The sequence below is a fragment of the Felis catus genome, chromosome B4 (assembly GCF_018350175.1).
Source record: "Felis catus isolate Fca126 chromosome B4, F.catus_Fca126_mat1.0, whole genome shotgun sequence".
Classification (NCBI taxonomy): Eukaryota; Metazoa; Chordata; class Mammalia; order Carnivora; family Felidae; genus Felis; species Felis catus.
The window spans coordinates 13,904,244-13,920,654 of NC_058374.1; the positions used below are offsets into that span (position 1 = coordinate 13,904,244).

Sequence of the window (16,411 nt, forward strand, 5' to 3'; positions counted from 1 at the left end):
GGGTTCAGCCCCCACCCCTACCACCCTGCTCTTAAACTGCTCAGCCCTCAGCAAAGCACCCTCACTTCCCTCCCATGCCTCTCCCCAGCCTTCACCTTGAGTTAGCAACACGACCCCTCAGCCTTGGCCGGGATTTAGTCTTTCTTTCGGAGACACCTTAACTCACGAAGAGCTACTTTCCCCTCACAGCCCTTAACATGACTGTCATTAAACCATGTCTGTGTAATGTTGTGCAATTCTTTATTTTTTTTTTTTAATTTTTTTTTCAACGTTTATTTATTTTTGGGACAGAGAGAGACAGAGCATGAACGGGGGAGGGGCAGAGAGAGAGGGAGACACAGAATCGGAAACAGGCTCCAGGCTCCGAGCCATCAGCCCAGAGCCCGACGCGGGGCTCAAACTCACGGACCGTGAGACCGTGACCTGGCTGAAGTCGGACGCTTAACCGACTGCGCCACCCAGGCGCCCCTGTTGTGCAATTCTTTAAACAGCGTCCTCACCCGTCGCGCCATGAGGACAGGGACCGCATCCGCTGTCAACTACAATACACCCAGTGCGAGGCCAGAGCTGGCACAGAAGAGGCTCTAAGTAAAGGTCTGTTACGTGAAGGAGTGAATGAAAAGCAAAGCTTCCCCCACCGGCCTTAGAAACAGCCCCTCGCAGATTTGCCAAGGCTAAATGGCCACCTACACCAGCTTGCCAAATTATTTCTTTTACTAATGGGAAATGAAATCAGAAAGCTTCAACTCCTTTTCAGCCGAGTGTCCTAAGTATTGAGCATAAGGAAAAGCTCAGATGGATAAGGCCCGGCACTTTCTGCACCAGAAAGGAAAAGGGGAGAAAAATGATTTGCTTTCACAAAGGAAAAGCAAAAATAGGCCAAGATAAGACAAGGAAATTATACAAGAAAATGAAGCCTCATCGGGTCATTTGAGAACCACGTGGCCTTGGGCTGTGGTTCACACAGACTTCTCATTGGCACCGAAGCTTTCTCAACACAGATGCCCAAAGTGAGATGCGAAATAGGCCAGTGTCCACAACTACTTTCTCTAGACTTCAAGAGGGGTGGCCACCCCCAACATATCTGGGGACTTCCACAAATGCCTGAAATCTAGATCTTACTGAACCAAATTTCCTGATCCATTTTTAACAACATTCTGCACAGAGAATCCTGGAAGGAGGAAGGTGCAGACCGGACGTTAACAAGAACGCTAAGCCACAACAGGACTCTACTGTAGACGTTCTTTTCAGAGAAAAGTCTTCTACCCTGAAACCACTCCCACAGAAAACCAGTATAAATCTTTTCCATAAATTATTTTCCCTTGTGACATTTTAAACAATTAAGAAATCAAAGAAATGAATGAATAAGAGCACCCATCCTACCACAGTTCAGGAACAGGATTTCCCATAGCACTTCCCTAAAACATAAACCAAGTCTACTTTTAAACATCCCCAAGAATGGTTTCTGCAGTCCACAGGGGCAAGAGGCTGGCCGTCACAAACAGCCATAGCAAGCCCTTAACACTGGACCACTCCCAAATTTTACGCCCCTCCCACCCCACCCCCAGAAACGTTATTGAAAAAGAACAAAGCTACTCAACTCTGACCTCTAGTCCTGCTGGGTTTACGTTGCGTTTACAGTGCTTATGTAGTCTAAGGCCACAGGAGGGTTGAAAAATAATATCTAGAATTCTGAAATGTCCTATTTGAGTTTCTTTTGACTTCTGTACGTGGAAAGGCCCCATTATTTCTGAAGGAACGCTGACCATTACAGCACACAATGTACTTCTCCCGATAAACTTCACACCCTGACTTACAGGTCACTACTGAGCTGCAAAAGCTCCCTCTAAAGCATGAGTGCAGATAATGGAGCCCCAAGTTAGAACAGGAACAAAGAATGCACCTGATAGTTCATAGCCACAACTTCCTTCTCGTAAGTTTTTCTAACTTCGAAAAGGACTGCATCATCCTCACGATCAATCTACTTCTAAACAGTTGTCTCCAAGACCTCTTTTTACTTTGCATGGAGTAATGAAGATGTCCAGAAACTTTCCAAGTGGAAATTGTAGAAATGAAATGTCCGAAAACTTTACAAGTGGTAAACAGAAGTACGTAATAACAAAAGCATTCAGTGCCAAATCTGTGGTTGAACAATGTGTTGTTTTTTTGGCTTTTTTTTACAGAACACATGCACTCAAAACCACTCACTACTCACAGGGAAATCCTTTTTTTTTTACTTTCTCAAGGCAAAGTCTTTCTGAAGTAAACCTATATCTGGCTATAAAACCTCTATCATTCCTTGTTCTACAAAAAAGGTGTCCTTCCATCAACATTTCTTATGAAATCGGAGAATTTTACTTTTTAAATATTTTAAAAGCTGAAATACCTTTTTTTAAAATAGTCAATCCAAAACTAGTCCCGAAACCTGAATAACACAGTCCCTAAAACTTTTCTGTCAGTTCATTCTTCCAAATTAAGTGGAAACTACCTTGTTTTTCCTATTTCTTCCCTCCCCCCTTCTGTACAGGTGGTTTCTTGTAAGGCTATAAGAAAATATATTTCAGACAACTTGTTGGTATTAATTCTGTGTGAAAGTGGCTAACCACTATTGTAGACTATGGATGTATTTCAATCTGATGTGACTGGTAAAGATTAAGAATCAGTAACTCATTTATTCTCTCTCTCTCTCTCTCTCTCTCTCTCTCTCACACACACACACACACACACACACACACACACACACACACACACACACCATGGCTGCCAAGCCATAAATCAAGCTAAAATGCCTTATTCCTCAGAGTGTGTTTGGGCAGTAGACATAAGTGATCTTCTTTTCTGTTTTTTTTTTCAATTTTATAATAAACGTACATAATTCTATACTTGAAAGTTTTCAACTTGAAACTACTAAGAAATCTCCAGACAGCCATCCCAGATACTATTTCAACTTAAAGCAACTTGGATAACTAAGATCTCCAAAGTCATGGCCGGGCAACGTGGTCAGGGGAGAAAACGAACACCTCCGTTGGTGAGAAATCCTCAGGTTAAAGAATGTAAAGTCTAACAAGCATCCCGTTTTTCTGTATTTCCCTTTAATATCATACTCAAATCACAGAACTTTGCTCTACCGTCACTGACTTAAGTCTTTCTGAGGAAGGAAGGGTATGGTATCTTGCCGCTCAGAATAAGATCTGCAATTTATACCCTCAACAGGATTCCTCTTCATATTTCAGAAGTGGCTCTTACCATCCCCTACACAGCGTGTCAAAACTTGGCCACACATCTCCATGCGATCCCCGAGGCACCCGAAGATGCTTAGCGAGATACTATGGGAACCAAATTTCTAGGACTTCATGGGTGCAGACGCCGCCCAAGATACATACCGGGTTTACTGGATGAGTAGCAACGGAAAGGGGTCAAAAATGGAAAAGTTACTTGCAGACTGTTTGGAAACAGTGCGACAGTCACCTTTAAAGCAACGGGGCAACCCCCACCCCCCTCGGCCCCTCCTTTGTCTGCCCAGGCACAGGCTCGCTCGGGCCCCGGAGCCCGCTCCGGCCACCCCGAGCGCGCCCGCGCAGCGAGGGGCAACCGGGCGCCGAGGGCTCGGCATCTGGCCGCGCGCGGCGCACCCGGTGGGCAGCGCATCCCGCTCCAGGCAGGGTCTCTCCATTTTCAGGGCCGAGGAGGCAACAATAAGCCGAGCCGAGCGGCCGCCTGGGCTCCCCTTCCTCGCGGCGCCCCCCGCCTCCCCCAGCGCCCCTCGGGCGGGGGGGGGGGGGGGGCACGGCACCGGGCCCTGCCACGCCCCAGCCCTGCACCCCAGGCCCTCACCGAGCACGGCGCGGGGCGACCGGGGCTCCCCGCACGCCCACCGCCCTGCGCGTCGTCCTCTCGCGCACGCACGGACCCCCGCCCCACCGCGCGCGCCGCTCTCACGGCCGGCCGCGGGGAAGGAAAGCCGGCGGCCCTTTCCGCCCTGGGGTCCCCCGGGCCGGGGGTCGGGGAAGGGCCGGCGGCCGCGCAGTCTCCCCGGAGCGCACCCGCCTCCCCCGAGCTCCCAGTCTTTGTGTGCAAAGTAAGTGCGGGAGGCGAACCTACCTCGGCGCGCTCACAAAGGCGCGCGGCTCCCTCCCCGGCGCTCGCTCCGGGCGGCCGCGGCGGCGCCCGGCGACCCGGCAGCTCAGAGCGGCCCCGAGGCGGCGCGGGCGGCGGCTCTGACGACGGCGGCAGCGGCGGCCAGTCCAGCGCTGGGCGGCTCTTTCACACCCCGCGGCCCCGCGGCTCCGAATTAAGCGGCGGGGCGGGGCGGGGGCGGGGCGCGACTGCGGAAGCCCCGCCCAGACCCCGCCCCGCCGCGCTGGCTGCGGGCTCCGCGCTTGGGACCGCCGCGGCCCGAGGGGAGTGCGCCACGCCAGGCGGGGAGCTCGGAGAAAGTCTGGGGATTTGGTTCCGGGAGGTTTTCCTTCTGTTGTTCTAGTTTGATTGGCTTCAGAAACTTGGAAAGAGGAGAGGGAATGTTGGGAGAGAAAAAACTAAGTGTCACCAGATGAGAGAGAGAAATGGGAAGTCGAAGGTGGCGGGAGCACGTTCCCGGAGCCCACAATTAAAGATCTCTCTCTCCCCCACCTCTCTCTGTCTCGGTCTCTCCCCTGAACTACTCGGCTCTCGGCTCGTGGGTGTCTGGCCTCTGTCTTCACTCCACGCTTGTGAGGTTTAGCGACACTGTCCCTATTGAAATCCTACAAATAAGTCACAGAAGAAATCAGGGAGGAAACAGGTTTAATTGTATAAATTTACTGTCAAACCAGGACTTGAAACCCGGTGACCTGGAAATTTACCTAGATTCCTTCCCTGTCCCCACCCATCAAAGAGTAATTGGAGATTTGATTTGTGCACAAGGAGGAAAGGTTTGTTTCACCTTTTTTTTTCCTTCTCTGATTTTCGTTTTTTACAGCTCTCTTACAGCAAATTGCTTCTCTGCCCAACCCTAAGACTCTCAGATTACCATGTGCCTGAATCACAACAGGTACAAAACTAAGAAATTGAGAGTACCAAACAAGGACAGGTTGATGGATTTTAAATCAAAAGCTTTTTAATTTTCTTGGCAACAGATGCATAAGGTTTTATTTATTGGGAAGTTTTTCAGACTAAAGAGCGTGGGTCATGATCACACAGAACAGTCATATCAATTATGGATTTCAGTAAACAATTACTCCAAAGATGCTCTAAAGCCAGCCCTTTAAGGGCCTGGCCATCCTTAGGTCCTGAAGCCCACTGAGGGGTGGAATCACCTACCACAGGATTTAGAGAGTAAGAGGCTGTGTGAACTTTATCCATAGCGTTTCCTCTGAGTCTTTCTTTTCTCCCTGCCCTTGGATTGTGTTGTTTCTGTAATTAACAATGGGTCCACCAGTCACCAAACCAGAACCGGGGATCCAGACTAGATTCTCTATTCACTCCTCACAAGGGAGCCAACCCCAAGTCCTAGGAATCCTACAGGGATCCTCCCCATCCTACCCGCCCTGCCACAACTGCCTTTGGGGTGTGTAACCATACCCTGGCAGTGGTCTCTCTCCCAACTGTCCCCAGCCTCCAATTACACACACTTTTTCCCTGCAAACTGCTTCCCAGTGAACTTTCCCAATACAAATCTGTTCAAATTTAAACCCTTTAACAAGTGCCCAATTCCTACTACATAATCAAGTCTAAGCTCCTTGCTACAGTACCCCATAGGGCAGTATACTTCTTGATATCACCTTGACCTCCTACATCCCCCAAATGCCCAGGGCTTAGCTCAGCCAGAATGCTGTATTTGCTGAATGGCCCTGCTCTGTGAACACAAGAATAGAGGAAAGAATCTGTCACCTTGCATAGTCTGGTAATTATTGCACTATATTGTAAATATGTGTCTTCCTTGAGCAGAGTTTGTGCTTGATATATACATGTATCTTTACCCCTCATCCTTAACATACTATCTGGCATATAAGAAGTGTTAGGAACTGAATTATGTCCCCCCTAAATTCCTATGATGAAACACTAACCCTCAATATGACTGTATCTGGAAATAGGGCCTTTAGGGAAGTAATTAAGGTTAAATTAGGTCATAAAGGTGGGGACCTAATTTGGTAGTACTGGCGGACCTTTTAAGAGGAAGAGACACCAGAGTTTTCTCTCTCTCTAAAACATGCAGAAAAGAGGTCATGTGAGGACACAGCTGAAAAACAGCCATGTGCATGCCAGGGAGAGATCTCACCAGAAACCAGCCCTGCCCCCATGTCTGTTGTTTAAGAAGCCACCATTATGGGGGCACCTGGGTGGCTCAGTCGGTTAAGGGTCCAACTTCAGGTCAGGTCATGATCTCAAGGTTCATGAGTTAGGCCCAGAGCTGGGCTCTGTGCTGACAGCTCAGAGCCTGGAGCCTGCTTCGGATTCTGTGTCTCATTCTCTTTCTGCCCCTCCCCTGATTATGCTCTCTCTCTCTCTCTCTCTCTCACTCTCTCTCTCAATCTCTCTTTCTCTCTCTCAAATATAAACATTAAAAATTTTTTAAAAAAGAAGGCACTATTTATGGCACCCTGAGTGAACTAATACAAGGAGCATGCTTTAAATTCTAGATTCTAACCTTAGAAAAGCACTAACCCACCAGTGAGCCTGTAATGTCCCCTTAAAGCAGCCTGGGACACTTGTATCATGCCAACACAGTGAGAAGAGTGTCTGGATGTGGTAAGTAACTACATGGCATTTCCCCTTCCCTCTGAGAGGAATGAGAATATGTAGCTCATTCCATAGTCTGGGGTATAAATGTCCACAGGTTCTTAGCCATCACCCTACCTTTGTGTCAGGAAACATAATTTAAACAAAAACAGTAAGAGGAGATCAAATGTTTTCTTTGAACTTCTTGAGTCAAAGTCATTAAAAGAAAGGACACTGGGGCGCCTGGGTGGCTCAGTGAGGTATCAGACTTTGGCTCAGGTTATGATCTCACTGTTCCTGGTTTGAGCCCTGTGTTGGGCTCTGTACTGACAGCTTGGAGCCTGAAGCCTGCTTCAGATTCGGTGTCTCTCTCTATGTCATTCCCCTGCTAGTGTTCTCTCTCCCTCTCTCAAAAATAAAAATAAAATTAAAAAAAAAAATTAAGGGGCACCTGGGTGGCACAGTCAGTTAAGCATCTGACTTTGGCTCAGGTCATGATCTCACGGTCAGATAGTTCAAACCCCATGTCAGGCTCTATGCTAACAGCTCAGAGCCTGGAGCCTGCTTCAAATTCTGTGTCTCCCTCTTTCTCTGTCCCTCCCCTGATCATGCTGTCTCTCTCTCAAAAATAAATAAACATTAAAACAATTTTTTAATTAAAAAAAAAGAAAGAAAGGACATCAATTTACTAAATCCACTATTTTGGGATTAGCTCGTTTCTGCTCCATTCAGTCTCAGCGAGGCTCTGTCATGCATTTGCCAGAGACCAGCTTGTTGTGGGTGGCCTCAAAGTCCAGATGTTGACTGGAGCTGTCTGCTTGGGTACCTCAGATGCCCTGTACATAGCCTCTCGGGGGGATGGCTGGGACTTCCTCACAGGTCAGCTGTGTCCAGTGGGGGTGAAAGAGGAAGCCATAAGGCCCCAGGAGGGGCCTAGCAGGAGGTCTAGCAGCCAGGTCATTCTGTGACATCCTATCATTTGAAAACAACACAGAGCCAGCCCCAATATGAGGTTCAGAGAAACAGACTCCACCCCTTGGTAGTAAAAGCAGTGGTCACATTACAAAGGGACCGAAGTACCGGGATCCTAGGACAGGAGGATTCATGGCGGTCATCCCTGCAAATAATCTTCCCTGGAATCAGAGTTGAGGAACCACATAGTGGAGGGTAGCTGCGACAGCTGAGAGCGGTAGTCTCAAGGGAAATCATTCTTATTTATAAACAGGCAAAAGCCACTTGGAAGTTGAACATAAAGCCCACAACAACAGATTCTATAATTGGTACTGGCCTCATGTACTGAACCGATAGATCAAAGTAAATACTTCAGTTTTGCTTATTTGTCTTTGCTTTCAAATAAGAATGAGATTAGAAGGAAAAATGGCTTTAGGTCTCTAAAGAAGCTAAGCTTGACCCAATTCCAAATCAGTGTATTAGTTATCTATTGCTGCAAAACCAATTACCATAGACTTAATAACGTAATACAATACCCACATACCAGCTCATCTTTGCTTTAGTTCAGGCATGGCCGGGCTGGGTTCTCTGCTCAAGGTCCCCCAAAGCCAAATCAAGAACTTGGCAGAGCCCACGGCTCATCTCATCTGGAGCCCAAAGGTCTCATTGGCAGAATTCAGTTCCTTCTTTGTCCGGTTTGTCCAGTCTGTAAGATTAAGGTCCCCGCTTCCTGTTGGCTGTCAATTACCAGCCACTCTCAGATTCTGAAGGCTGCCCACATACCTCCCCATGTGGCCCTCTCCATTATCAAGTCAGCAACAGCACATCAAATCCTTCTCAGGCTTCCTCTCTGTGCCTCCCTCCACCTCCCTCTCCTTCCATCTCTGCCTCTAGACTCAGATTTACAGGGCTAGTGTGATTAGGCCAGGCCCTACCCAGATCACCTCCCTATCTTAAGGTCAACAGATTTGAGAACTTCTTCACCTCTGCAAAGTCCCTTCACAGCAGTACCTCGGTGTGTGTACCTTTTAAAATGAGGAGCATCTAGAAAGGATCAGAACGATACATCCAAATCAAAAAGTATGTGCTATAAGCAACATCATGAGCTGTTACATTGAAATAGCTTCTTTGCATGAGCATTTGTGAGCAAAAAAAGTGGAACCACTTTACTAAATATACTAATGGCACCAACAATAAAAATGAATATTCTCCCCTTTAAGAGTCATCCACTGCAAAGCATTTTACAAACTCTACAACAGAGCCACAATTCCTATTGAAACTGAACCCTCTGCCATTTCTAGGGAGCTTAAAGTTTAAGTTTTAATTTCAAAATCTTTAATATATGTGTTGCCTTAAAATACTTAATTTGGCTTTTACAAAACACTTGCTCTTTGTTATTGACAATTTTAAAATCAAAGGGACTATAAAATAGTGATTAGAAAGCTATAACTAAATATCACATCAGAATCAAGAGAAACAGCTGTTAGCCACATCAACAACTCCTGAATGGTGCAAAGATCTGAGTTTTATGTCTTTCTCTTCACATGAATCCAACACCAGGAAAGAGGATTTCCTGAGAGTCTTCCTGTATAGTAAAAATCTCTAAAAAAGCAAGAGGGAGAAAAACCCTCAAACCCTCATCCTGCCAAAAATATTAAGACATTTTAGTAGTAGATATTAATAAGTAAACAAACAACTTCATGTTTGAGCCCAATGAAGATAATTCCTATATGTTTCCCAATTCAAATAACTAACATGTAAAATAAAGAGCCAGTTCACTGAGAATATTCTACATTTTGCTCCAACTTTCTTTTCTTCTTTCTAATATGCATTCCAGATACATACATTTCTTTTAGCAGAAAGTATTCCTTAAAACTCTTGCATTGGTAATAACTAGTTAAATGCCACTTATATATTCTTATCTACCTTTTTTTTGAGAGAGAGAGAGAGGGCACAAGACAGAGAGCACAAGTGGGGAGAGGCAGAGGTAAAGGGAGAGAAAGTATCAGAGAATCTTAACCAGGCTCCACGTCCAACACAAAGTCCACAACTGTGAGATCATAACGTGAACCAAAATTAAGAGTCTGAAGCTTCACCCACTGAGCCACCCAGGCACCCTTATTCTCGTCTACCTTTTAGGCGATGCATAAAGTTCATGGAGTAATGGAATAAAGACTAAGTTGGACAGAAAAGATTTCAATCATGGCTGTTACCAACTAGTTTTGTGACCTCAGATGAGATGTTCAACTCACCAGAGGCTGTTTCCTCTGGCTTTGATGGTTAGTGATGGTATAGCAATCTATATCCCTATCTATATCTACCTATATCTTAGGTAAACTGATGGCTACCAAAGGGGAGGAAGGCAGGGGGGTAGCTTAAAAAGGTGATGGGGGGGGCGCCTGGGTGGCGCAGTCGGTTAAACGTCCGACTTCAGCTCAGGTCACAATCTCACGGTCCGTGAGTTCGAGCCCCGCGTCGGGCTCTGGGCTGATGGCTCAGAGCCTGGAGCCTGTTTCTGATTCTGTGTCTCCCTCTCTCTCTGCCCCTCCCCCGTTCATGCTCTGTCTCTCTCTGTCTCAAAAATAAATAAACATTAAAAAAAAATTAAAAAAAGGTGATGGGGATTAAGGAGGACACTTGTCGTGATGAGCACCGGGTGTTGTATGTTAAGTGTTGAATCACTAAATTCTACACCTGAAACGAATATTACACTACATGTTAACTCACTAGAATTTAAATAAAAACTTGGAAAAAATTATGGCACTTTTATATACATATAGACAGAGGTGCATGTTTCTTCTATAGAATTTATAGCATTAATGGTGTTTCTGTTGCTGTCCAGGCTTGGCTGGATAGGAAGACTGCTCCATCCACTTTGAGTTGACAACTAAAGTCCAAACTGCAGCTAATGTTAAATCTTGACAGAGAAAGTTTGCTTATTAACTCTGCTTAGAGAATCGTATCACCACACATTAGAAATGCTAAGGATTCCTGGGCTTTAAAAAATGCTCTTCGGGTGATAACATTCTTTAAGTTGTTCCACCAAAATTTAGCATGAACTACAATTCTAACTAATGTTAATGCTCACTGGATAATGTTGATAAATAGCTAAACTGTATAAGGAAAAAGAAAGGAAGAATGAATAGCAAAAGGACAAGAACCCTTGTCCGACAGCTGAAGGCAGTTCCTGGAAGTGTTCTGTAATGCTGCCTGTTCACCTCAGACAGCCACCCTCATAGCTCGGGACAACCTGCCCTGTCCTGATTCCAACTTGCCCCAGTGACCAGCCTTTTGCAAGTCAACAGCTGAGACACATGGCAGGAAACAGAACTTTGACACGCACTTTACCTCCCCAGCTCATCTCTCTCTACAACAACTGCTTATGGCATCTGCCATTGCCTGCATGAGAGCATAAACAACTACTTAAAAGGATAAAAGAAAGACTCTGCAGAAATGTAAGAAACTATCTTTTTGTCTGAAAGACCAATACAATTGACAAACCTCCGTCCAGAGTGATGAGAGACAGACACCCAGAAAACAAGTAAAAAATACATTAGGAATGAAAATGGACACATAACTATTGATACGCAAAGGCTAAAAAGTAAATGCAGAAACACTATGAGCAACTTTATTTGAAAATTCAGATGATATAGAAACATCCCTGCAAAAATACAACCAACTCAGGATTACATAGGAAACTTGGAGGGTCCCATAAACTTCCAATGAATTGAATTAGCAATTAGATTTCTCACAGAATGGGAGGAATCTAGTACTATGGAAATTGATTTTAAGAATTATTTGCTGGGGCAGCTGGGTGGCTCAGTCACCTGAGCATCCCACTCTAATTTTGGCTCAGGTCACAACCTCACAATCCTGAGACGGAGCCCCGTGTTGGGTTCTACACTGACAGCCCAGAGCCTGCTTAGGATTCTCTCTCTCCTTCTCTCTCTGCCCCTCCCCCCCCACCAAGTAAATTAATAAACTTAAAAAATTATTTGCTAATGACAATTCTTAGCTTGGTTAGAAATATTATTAATCTCTTTGACAGTTTATCAATGGGAATAATGAAAAGCAAAACTCCTCTTTTCACTGCTAACTTCTCTACTTACCATATGCCTGTCCCCTTACCAAGAGGACCCCTGATGGTCTTGAACCCACAGACTTCCAGATAATCTTCATTTCCTCTCTCAGGCCCCACCTCCCTGTAGGTCACAAAACCAAACCACTGCTTTCTCTATTATTTCTCTCAAATCCCCATTTTCCTCTTCATTTCTATCAAATTCTGCCCAGACTATAGATACTTCATACTCACTGAATGGACACCCACAATACCGTCCTTCTACCTGCCCCACACAGTGAACACTGCCTCCCAAGTCATAGCTCCAGCAGGCCACATCCACCAGACTAATACAGTACAACAAATTACACAAGGCTTCCACTCTCTGATCCAGACCATTGGCTTTTATTTTACTAAAATTCAAAGTTACTGCTTTAAGAAATGGCTCTCTCAAAAATAGAGCTACCATACGATCCAGCAATCCCTCTTTTGGGTATATATCCTAAGGAAATGGATTCAGTACCTTGAAGAGATACATGTATTCCACATTCATTGCAGCATTACTCACAATATCCAAGATGTGGAAACAACTTAAGTGTCCATCAACAAATGAACGGGTAAAGGAATATTACTCAGCTATAAAACAGAAGACCATCCTGCCATTTGTAACAACATGGATGAACCTGAAGGTCATTTTGCTAAGTGAAATAGGACAGACACAGAAAGAAAAGAACTGGGTGGTCTCACTTATATGTGGAATCTAAAAAAGTCAAATACCTAGAAGCAGAGAGTAAAACCATGGTTACCAGAGGTGGGGAAGTAGGGAGAAAAGGGAGGTGTTAGTCAAAGGGTACAAAATTGCAGTTATATACGACAAGTAAGTCTAGACATCTGATGTACAACATGATGACTATAGTTAATAATACTTTACTGAATACTCGGAATTTGCTAAGATAATAGATTTCAGATGCTTTCATCACACACACACACACACACACACACACACACACACACACACAAATGGTTTAAATGGTTTAACTATGTCAAGAGATGAATTAATTGGTTTGACTGTAGTAATCATTTCATTATGTTATGTATACCAATCAGCATGTTATACACCTTAAATATATACAGGTTTTATTTTTAAAAAAGAAATGGTTTTATTTTTCCCTAACCAGTTGTCCGAAAGACAATGCTAACAAATTCAGCTGAGCTGAATCTATAAAGGCAGGGGAAATTCACTCTTACAGAATAATGAATTCTCCCATGAATTATAGTTACTGATCAGAAATGAGAGAAGAACTCCACACATCCTCAGAAATAGTAGCTTCTTAAGGGTTTAGAAGGAGCTGGGTCTCTAATATTCTTACTTATAAACAATTATCAAAACATGTCTGGCTAATGGTTTCTGAATTAGCTCTTTTCTTTGTATGTTTAGGATGAAAATAGATGAGCTAGATCATGAAGAATTCTGAATATTTCTTCTTTCATGAAGTTTTTTTGATCTATTTTACTACTTTGGATAACAAATTTAATTCAATTCCTCATTTTTTCTATCCGAGCAAAATAAAACTGAATCACAAAATAAAACCTTTAGTAATCGATAATCATGTGGATTTGGAATGAATATTTTCTTCTATTGTCCTTATTTACTTTTGAACAAGTTGATAGTCCCAACAATGGGAAAAAATAAGATTTTTTCACAATCATAGAGAAGTCATCAAATAAGATAATACAAATGCCTTGGAGAACAGTGCCGCACTTTGTGTAAGATAAAGATACTTGGTTTGCCTACAGAGAGCCAAATATTACAGTGATTAGGTCCACAGTCCAACAGATTTGATTATGTGTTGTGTATCCCCTGTTCCCCAGCTGAGTGAACTTGGCCAAGTTATCCACTTCCCTAAGATTCAGGTTCCTCATTCGTAAAGTGGTGATTTATTCATTTATATTTTTAATTTTTTTTAATGTTTACTTATTTTTGAGAGACAGAGTGCGAGTGCAGGAGAGGCAGAGACAGAGGGAGACACAGAATCCGAAGCAGGCTCCAGGCTCTGAGTGTCAACACAGAGCCTAACGTGGGGCTCGAACCCACAAACTGTGAGATCATGACCTGAGCCGAAGTCGGACCCTTAACCAACTGAGCCACCCAGGTGCCCTAATTTACTCATTTATTTAACAAATATTTCTCAAGCATGTTCTTTGTCCCAGGTACTATTCTACTCCCTGAGAATACAAAGCATAAAATATCGCTACGATTATGGGGTGTATATTCTAAAAGAGGGAACCAAGCAGGAAAGGGAGAAAGGAGGAAGGAAGGAAGAAAAAAGGAAAAAAAAACAGAAAAGCATATAGTATGTCAGATAGCATTCATTATTGCTATGTTAGAGAAACACCTAATAAAGCTGAGACAGGGATGAAAAGTGGCGGTAGGACTGTGTCATTTTAAGCAGGATGGCAAGGAAGGCGTCTCTGAGACAATGCCATTTGAGCAAATACCTGAAGGACGTGAGGGGGTTCCTTGTGCAGGCTTCTGGAGGACAGGCCCTCTGGGCAGCTAGACTGGTAAGTGCAGAGGTCTTGAGGCGCCCACGGAGCAAATTCCAGGCGCGGCAGGAGGCCAGTGTGGCTGGAGAGCCAGAGCCAGGAGGGATGATACATGGTGAGGAAGGAGAGGTGCAGAGGAAAGCAGAACAGATGGTATAAGGCCCTGTGGGCTGTGGCAAGAAGAGCCTGGCCTTTTCTCTGAGCAAGCTGGGAAGCCATTGGCAGGTGTGGAGAAGACAGACCTGTTCTGATGCACATTTTAAAGGGATCACCAGGCTGCTGGGTTGAAAACAGACTGCAGGGGGGGCGCCTGGGTGGCGCAGTCGGTTAAGCGTCCGACTTCAGCCAGGTCACGATCTCGCGGTCCGTGAGTTCGAGCCCCACGTCGGGCTCTGGGCTGATGGCTCAGAGCCTGGAGCCTGTTTCCGATTCTGTGTCTCCCTCTCTCTCTGCCCCTCCCCTGTTCATGCTCTGTCTCTCTCTGTCCCAAAAATAAAAAAAAAAAAAAAAAACGTTGAAAACAGACTGCAGGGGAGCAAAGGTGGAAGAACACTTAGAAGGCTTGTGTACTGGGGAGGCTGGGTGGCTCAGGTCATGATCTCGCTGTTCCCGAGTTCGAGCCCCCCTTGAGCCCCATGTTGGGCTCTGTGCTGACAGCTCAGAGCCTGGATCCTGTTGCAGATTCTGTGTCTCCCTCTCTCTTTCTGCCCCTGCCTCTCGCTCTCTCTCTCTCTCAAATAAATAAACGTTAAATTAAAAAAAAAAAAAAGAAGAAGAAGAAGGCTTTTGAATTAATCCAGGAAGGAAAGCGTGGTGCTTTGAATCAGCATAATGAGAAGTGGCCACATTATAGATATTTTGAAGGTGGAGCCGACAGGATTTGCTAATGGATTAGATGTGGAAAACGGGAGGAGGAAAAAGAGTCAAGGGTGATTTCCAAGTTTTCAGCCTGAAGACCTGAGCGAATGGAATCCCTTTTTCCGAGAAGGGGAGGCTCTGAGAAGAACCACTTCGGGAGAGAATATCGGGAGTTCAGTTCGGGGTGTGCTGAATCTGAGGTGCCCTCAGTGAGCCAAAGGTATGAAGCCAGTGGTTGGAGAGGAGTTGATAGCCGAGAGAAGGGTGAGGCCAGAGCTATACATTTAAAAGTCATCAGCGGGCACACGATACTGACCGTGAGACTCCATCTATCACCCAGGGAATGACAGAGGTCTAGGCCTGGGCCACCCCCACATTTTGGGCTCAGGGAGATATGTGGAAACAAGCACAAGAGAATGAGAAGCACCTTGAGCAGGAATGGCCGTTGAGAGAATGGAAACCAGGAGAGTATGGAGGACGGGTGAGGCCGGGATCCGGGGAAGAAAGAGTGGTCGCCTGTGTCAAACACTGCGGGCAAGTCCGGGTCCGGGGAGGTGGGAGCTGGGGCCTGACGGGTGGATTTACCCACCCAAGTGTCACTGGTGGAGCTGTGGGCACAGAAGCCTTACCGTGGTGACTTCAAGAGAGAGTCAAGGGCGGGATAATTGGAGGCAGCTGGTGGCTTTTTTTTTTTTTTTTTTTTTTTTTAGGGAGGGGATTATAGAGCCAAGAAAGGTTCTGTTTCGTTTTGTTTTAAAAATGGAAGAAATTGGGGCACCTGGGTGGCTCAGTCGGTTGCGCATTCGACTTCAGCTTGGGTCATGATCTCACAGTTCATGGGTTCGAGCCCCGCATCAGGCTCTGTGCTGACCTCTTGCTCAGAGCCTGGAGCCTGCTTCCGATTCTGTGTCTCCTTCTCTCTCTGCCTCTCCCCGGCTCACGCTTTGTTTCTCAAAACTAAATACACGTAAAAAAAAAAAAAAAATTAAAGATGGAAGAAATTAATGGCATATCAAGGCCTGTGTGTAATCCTTGGTATGCTTTTTCTAAGCTGATGGGAATGATCCTGTATCTAGAGGATTAGTGATTATCTTTATTGGCCTTCTAAACATTAAACCCCGGCGCGACGCTCTGCTCCAGCTGATTTGCCTTTTACCTGCTCAACATAGACGCTCCCACCTCTGAATCTCCTTCGTGCTGTTTTCTCTGGCAGGAATGCTGTGGCTCTCCCTTTAATAGAGCTAATTTTTTACCCATATATTAAGTTTCAGCTCAAGTCCTATTTCTTTCTTTTTTTTTTTT

At 45.2% G+C, this 16,411-nt stretch overlaps 1 protein-coding gene across 2 annotated transcripts in view; it reads right to left on the reverse strand.

Annotated features, from left to right (window-relative positions):
* The window catches only part of FAM107B (family with sequence similarity 107 member B), a 165,767-nt gene that overhangs the window by 76,298 nt on the left and 73,058 nt on the right, over positions 1-16,411 (reverse strand). The window contains exon 1 of one of the 2 annotated variants that reach the window (XM_023256381.2): positions 4,102-4,246. The exons of the other annotated variant lie outside the window; for it this stretch is intronic. The gene's annotated coding sequence lies outside the window, so the exon portion shown is untranslated. Of the gene's footprint in view, positions 1-4,101; positions 4,247-16,411 lie in introns of those variants that run through there. 2 annotated transcript variants of the gene reach the window in all.